This window comes from Vicugna pacos, chromosome 2 (assembly GCF_048564905.1).
Source record: "Vicugna pacos chromosome 2, VicPac4, whole genome shotgun sequence".
Lineage (NCBI taxonomy): Eukaryota > Metazoa > Chordata > Mammalia > Artiodactyla > Camelidae > Vicugna > Vicugna pacos.
Window position 1 is genome coordinate 122,971,582 of NC_132988.1, and position 6,760 is coordinate 122,978,341.

At 44.6% G+C, this 6,760-nt stretch overlaps 1 pseudogene; it reads left to right on the plus strand.

Moving 5' to 3' along the window:
• Positions 1 to 5,785: 5,785 nt before the first annotated feature.
• Positions 5,786 to 6,516, plus strand: LOC140688792 (transcription initiation factor TFIID subunit 9-like; annotated as a pseudogene).
• Positions 6,517 to 6,760: the final 244 nt, after the last annotated feature.

The following is a 6,760-nucleotide window of genomic DNA, read 5'->3' on the forward strand; positions in this document are numbered from 1 at the left end:
TGCAGAAAAATTAAACCCAACCCCTACCTCTCACCTTATTCAAAAATTAACTTAAAAAGTGAGTCATAGACCTAAACATAAATCTTGAAACTGTAAACCAAAATTATAAAAGATAGAAGAAGACATAGGGAGAAAACCTTTGTGACTTTGGGTTAGCAAAGATTTCTTAGATACTATACCAAAATCATGACCCATAAAATAAAAAATTGATAAATTATACCTTATAACATTTTAAAATGTCTATCCTTCAGAAAACACTCAACAGAATGAAAAGACAGACTACAGAATGGGAGAAAATATTTGCAAAATACAGAAGGTTAAATATACAAGCCATATAACCTACAATCCTGCTTCTGGAAATTTAGCCAAGAGAAATGAAAACATATACCCACATAAATACCTCGACATGAATGTTTATCGTATCTTTAATCATAATTTCCAAAAAAATGAAAACAACCCAAATGTCTCTCAGCTGGGGGATGGATAAATAATTCCATTTAAGAGAATACCACTCAAACATAAAAAGGAACAAACTACTGATATGCACAACAACATGGCTGAATCTCAAAAGCTAAGTGAAAGAAGCCAGATGCAGTGAAGGCTACTCTTGTGGTTCCATTTAAATGACAATCTGGAAAAGGCAAAATGATAGAAACAGAGAAGAGGTCAGTGACTGCAAGCATAGAAACTGATGGAGAAGCTGACTACAAAAAATGCATGAGGGAATTTGCTGGGGGCTATTGCGCTGTTCTTTATCTTGACTGTGGTGCTGGTTAGACAACTGTCTGCATTTATCCAAATTTGCAGAACTCTACACTAAAATGGGTAGATGTTCCTGTATCTAAATCATAACTTTACACATTTCCTTCAACTCAGAAATCTCAGGTCTAGGAACCTATTCCATGGAATTAAAAAGCACCAGGATAGAGGAGGAGGCATTTAGCTTAAGTGGTAGAGCGCATGGCTCAGCATGCATGAGGTCCTGGATTCAATCCCCAGTACCTCCTCCCAATAGGAATAAATTAATAAACCCAATTCCCTACCCCTCACAAAACAAAAAACAAACGAAACCAAAAAAGGACCAGGACAGAAGTCTGTTTATATTACATAAAACAAAAAATAGTCTGATGCCTCATTGATAAGAATCTGTTGAATAAATGGTGGGAGAGCCATTCCAAGAAACAGTATTTAGCCATTTAAAAATGCATTATATTTATGCCAGTTAACTTGGAAGGATTTTCATACTATATTGTTAAATAAGAACAGCATGATGCAGAAAAGTATATATAGATTGGACCTATTTTTAAAAAATAAACATAAGTTAACCTACAGAAGAGTACGTATGATTGTATGCATATAGAGAAAGTTGTGGAAGGAGAGACACTAGTCTATTAACACTGATTACCTGAGTTGACTGGTTAGAGTTGAGGAAAGAGGTGAGTGGAAGGAAAGGAAGGAAGGAAGGAAGGAAGGAAGGAAGGAAGGAAGGAAGGAAGGAAGGAAGGAAGGAAGGAAGGAAGGAAGGAAAGGGAAGGGAAGGGAAGGGAAGGGAAGGAAAAAGGAAAGGAAAGGAAAGGAAGGGAGGAGGGGGGTGCAGGGAGTAGGGGAAGGGGTGGAAGGGCTCAAGGCAAGAACTAGCGCAAGACTGGCTTCGACTGCAGACCTCTCCTTTGCTGGATTCTCTCTCCTCCAGACTCCTTACCAATTTCTCAGTCCCACCAGGAGAGAAAGGGAAAGGAAATTTCAAAACTCTCTCCAAAAGACCCACAGCCTCCCTATCACACAAGGGACTGGGAGTGGCATGGCTCTGCTCTGCTCTAGTCAGATCCCAGCCAGGAAAAAGGGAGTGTGTCCCTTTGCTGTGGGCTGCCTTCCCCAGCTGCAGACCAAGGCAAGCAGAGTGGGGGCTGTGGGAGGGGACCACACAGCAGGAAGAGCTTGGGGGATGGAAGCAGCCTATGTGAACAGAACTGACGTTTTCTTGGGGACAGAAAGCATCAAGGGCCACCCAGGCAAGAGACTAGCCTTTCCAGCTTTCCGAGAAGAGGGAGCAGAGACATTCTCGGATGAACTTTGGAAAGAGAAGAATCAGTCAACATGTTCTATCACTTACCATTTGCACGCTTAGCTCTGCGCAAGTTGCTAAGGAGGAAATACACATTATAAAGCAGGAAATGGGCCTCATGGAATTTACAATTTCATTAGAGAGACAAGAGTATTGCACTTAAAAAGTGAAGAACACTAAAAAAGTGTCATATGATATAAATGGAGCTAAGAGAAGGGACAGGAGACAAAGGCATTTTTTGAAATAATAATGCTCCCCTCTTGTTTCCTCTTTGCTTTACCCAGCTCTCACAGGTCACAGTCTATAGTTTCCTTGCCTGGGAGAATTTTGCAGGGGCTTCCTGGCTTTCCAAGATCAAAGCTCAATTGAAGAGAATAGGGTTTGAGAAGAGGAGTATTTCCTAGACTAAAATCAGGGGTGGGGTGGGGTCTATGGGTCACAAGATCAATAGGAACTTGCAACCTGCTCCTTGAAGGCACCTCAAACTGGGAGACCCTCAGAAGGAACACTGGTCTGGGGCATCCTGGGCTTGGGGCTCACCACAGGAGCCCGTGACCCAAAGGTGATCCACAAGGTGCAAAGCAGGAGACTGCAGGGATCACACCTGGGGCAGGGGGCATCTCCCCTGTGATTAACATAGACTCGCAGCAAGAGGGGCCTGGAGCCTTTACCCAACCCAGTGGGGGATCAGGTAGGGACCAAAGAAAGATTTGGGTTGAATTTCCCGACATCACAGTGGGATGGGGATGTGAAGTTGACATTAAACTGTGTATTGGTAGGGTTCCCCAGAAAAATAGAACCAATAGGAGATGATAGATAGATAGATAGATAGATAGATAGATAGATAGATAGATAGATAGACAGACAGACAGACAGATTGATTTGTTATAAGAGTTGGCTCACACAATTATGGCGTCCAAGAAGCCCAGGATCTGCTGTGTCTGTAAGCTGGAGAACCACCAAAGTTGGTTGTATAATTCAGTTCAAACCCGAAAGCCAAAGAACAAGCAGTATCACTGTCCAAGGACAGAAGATGGGTGTCTCAGCTTAAGAAGAGAGTGAATTTGTTCTTTCTCCACCTTTTGCTCTAGCCACGCCCTCGGTGGATTGTATGATGCCTACCTGCACTGATGAGGGTGATCTTCTTTTCTCAATCTGTTGATTTAAATGCTAATGTCTTCTAGAGCCACCCTCACAGACACACCCAGAAATAATATTTTACCAGCTATCTGAGCATCCCTTAGGTCAGTCAAGCTGACACATAAAATTAACCATTGCAAGATGTTTTATAGAAAATAAAGAACTATTCTATTACCTGCATACCTGAGTTGGTGAACTGAGAAGCTTCCCAGTTATATGAGATCTAGAGGTGGGTCTTATGGATGAAGTGGGGTTCAATTTCACCTTGAGAACAGCAAGTAGGGATCGGGGTGGGGTGGGGACAAAGGAAGGGACTAAAGAAGAGAATATGTGACAGCTCAGATGGCAGGGATAGTGATGAAACGGGCTTGGCTGGACCATATGGTACAAATTATGGAACACAAAGGATCCCACTTTTAATGTCTCTCCTCCTCATTATCAAAACGCATCTGTCTCTGAACACCTCCACGTACAAGGTTATGGGCTGTGTGCTGTGAGGTGCAGAAAGGAGTGAAATGCAGGGTCTGTGCCTTCCATGAGCTCATAAGTTAGCTTGATGATGTACGTCCATGAAAAAAACACAGTCAAGGCCGAGTACCAAGTTATGACATAGATCATCCACATACTTGTTTACTCAACTAAACCTCATTGAACTCCTTCCTCGTACTGAGCTAAGCATCAGGGACACAGCACCAACCTTAGGAAGTGCAGAGAAATGATCTTCAGTCGAGGAAGGTCTCCCAGAACTGGTCCTAGATGGGCTGGTAGGATTTGATAGGTATTGAGGGAGGAAGCAGTTGTTCCATAGCTGTGGCTTGATTGGCACCTGGGACTGATGGCCTGTGGAACATCCAGGTGAGCTGGAGGTGGGCAGAGAGTGGGTCAGTCTACGAAGAACCAAGAGAGAACAGAGAGGCAGATGAGGCTGGATGGGACAACTGGAGGTGGATGATAAAGTGTCCTGCATGGTACTTTGGGCTGTGGGAACCCAGAGCTGCAGAGGACTTTTGATCTAGGGGGCCCTAACGTGCCCACCAAACTCCTGCCACTTCCAAAGTGAGCGGTCGATGGGGCCGGTGTGGCTGGGCTTTTTAATGTGAGGAATGTGTCCTAGCAAAGATTGTATGTGGCCCACTTATCTAGTGCCCATCCCCGAGTAACTTCCCTCCCAGAGTGCCTGTCAGCTATGGAGATTCACCAGAGCCCACGGGAGCCCTCAGCTTCCCAAGCATGATGGGGAGGCCTAAGGGGCCCGTGTGCTCTTGCACAGCTGAGTTCCAGCCTTCCTTGTTCCTGCCACTCAGAAAGCAGGGAGTCCCTGGCACATCGACCTCTGCTCCCCATTGCCAGCTTTGCCAGCTGAAAAGCGAGGATGAGGAAGCCCCAAGGTCCACAGTGCAATCTCGGGCACCCCCGGGTCCCAGGAGTGCTCAGATGGAGTCTAGGCCAGCCAGGCCTGCTTGGCCATCAGCACGGCTGCAGGATACACAGAATGTACATTCAGGTGCCTCAGGGAGGGGGGTGTGTGTGTGTGTGTGTGTGTAAAGGAGTACATGAGGGGCTTCCAGGCACAGGCTGTTGGGTAACCGGCACCTAATGTCCCAGCCAAACGATTGCGACAGGCTCTGCCTTTGAGGGTACCAACAACCGAGTCTCATTCTGAGAAGGTCACTGTCCCTGCGAACCCTGATGTCAAGAACACATTGCACCATGTGCTTCCTCTTCTCACAGACAGTTCTGTCCTGAAAGCAAACACCAAGGCACCTAGACTTTAAGCTGTGTGGCTAAGTTTTCACCAATAGGTAGAGATGCATAAGTGTGTGTTGATTTAACAGTAAAGGAGTCATGAAAAGATGAACGCACGGAATTGAGGGGGGCTTTACCATCCCTTCCCCTCAGGGTAATGGCAGCAGAGGTGGTGGGACTGATGGGGAAGGAGAAACATCATGGATTTGCTACATCAGAATCTCTGGGGCATTTGTAATCATGCATTCATATTTCCTAAAGCTCCCCAGATGAAGAAGACTGAGAACCAACGGTCCCAAGGAGAGAGGCATGAAGCGGAGCCTTCTTTCAAATTGAATTATGGGCCTGGGATAAATCAACCCACCACTGCTACAGAATCCACTTGCTGGACCCTCTTTGTAACCCAGATTCTTGCCTGCTTCTATCAGCCACATTCCACATCTCTCCCCCGACCCATATTCCAGTTTAGCCCCTTAAATATCCCTGCTACCTATTGACTGCCGTTCCCTTAGGACTTTCTTCCAGCCCCAGGCAAGAAAAACATATGATTGGCATCCTGACCGAACACTGTGAGAACCATGTTGCTTCTGAACATTCAGCTTACTGATACACCAGGGGTTCGAAAAACCACACTAGGCAAAGAACTTACATCAAGATCAGGACCGGGGGTGGGGAGGGTATGGCCCAAGTGGTAGAGCGCATGCTTAACATGCACAAGGTCCTGGGTTCAATCCCCAGTGCCTCCTCCAAGGGAAAAAGAAAAAAAGATCAGCACTGAAATATGTTAAGGTGGGTGATTTAGCCCACGAAGTCTGATCACTAGATATCGTGGAGTCTGGCAAGATGGTTTCTCCCAAGAGCATGCCAAAAGATGCACGGATGATGGCACAAATCCTGAAGGATATGGAGATTACAGAATATGAGCCGAGAGTTATAAATCAGATGTTGGAGTTTGCCTTCTGATACATGACCACAATCCTAGATGACGCAAAAATGAATTCAGGTCAGCAATCCAGTGCTGTGCTGACCAGTCTTTTACTTCTCCTCCTCCAAGAGATTTTTTTTAATTGGATATTGTAAGGCAAAGAAATCAAACTCCTTTGCCATTGATAAAGCCATATTCAGGCCCTAGATTGACACCTGATAGACATTGCTTGACTGCTCCAAATTATAGACTTAAGTCTACAAAGAAAGGCACGTACTTCTGCGGGAAGAGTAACAGTTCCACAGAGAAGAGTCCTTTCAGTTACTAGCAGGCCAAGCACTCTCAGACTCAGCACATCAACCCCACAAACCATGTCTGTTTCAACTAAACTAGGGACTCCTGTGTCCTTCACACGGCAAAGGTTTACAGTGCAGACACCCACTTCACAATCCCCAGCTGTGAAAGCATCAGTTCCTGTAACATCAACAGTTCAGAATGTTCTAATTAATCCATCATTAATTGGGTCCAAAAATATCCTTGCTACCACTAACATGGCACCATCACAAATACTGCCAATGAATCACCAAAAGCATTGAAAAGGAAATGTGACGATGATGATGATGACTTCAGTAATCTGTAATCTAGCCTTGATGCATGTAACATGTTTGCTTGGTTTTGAAACCGTTATACTGAGATTAAACATGCATGCTAGATGTTTCCAAGTTGTGTTTTAGAAAAGTAGAACTTATTTTAGTACATGAGTAAATACGGTTACCATGTTTTTCAATTGAGATGTTGTGTTGGATTTTCTTTAATAGGATTACTAAGGGTTTTTAATCAGCCTTTAAGGGTAAAAAAATAAAGTTGTAATTCATTTAAAAAAA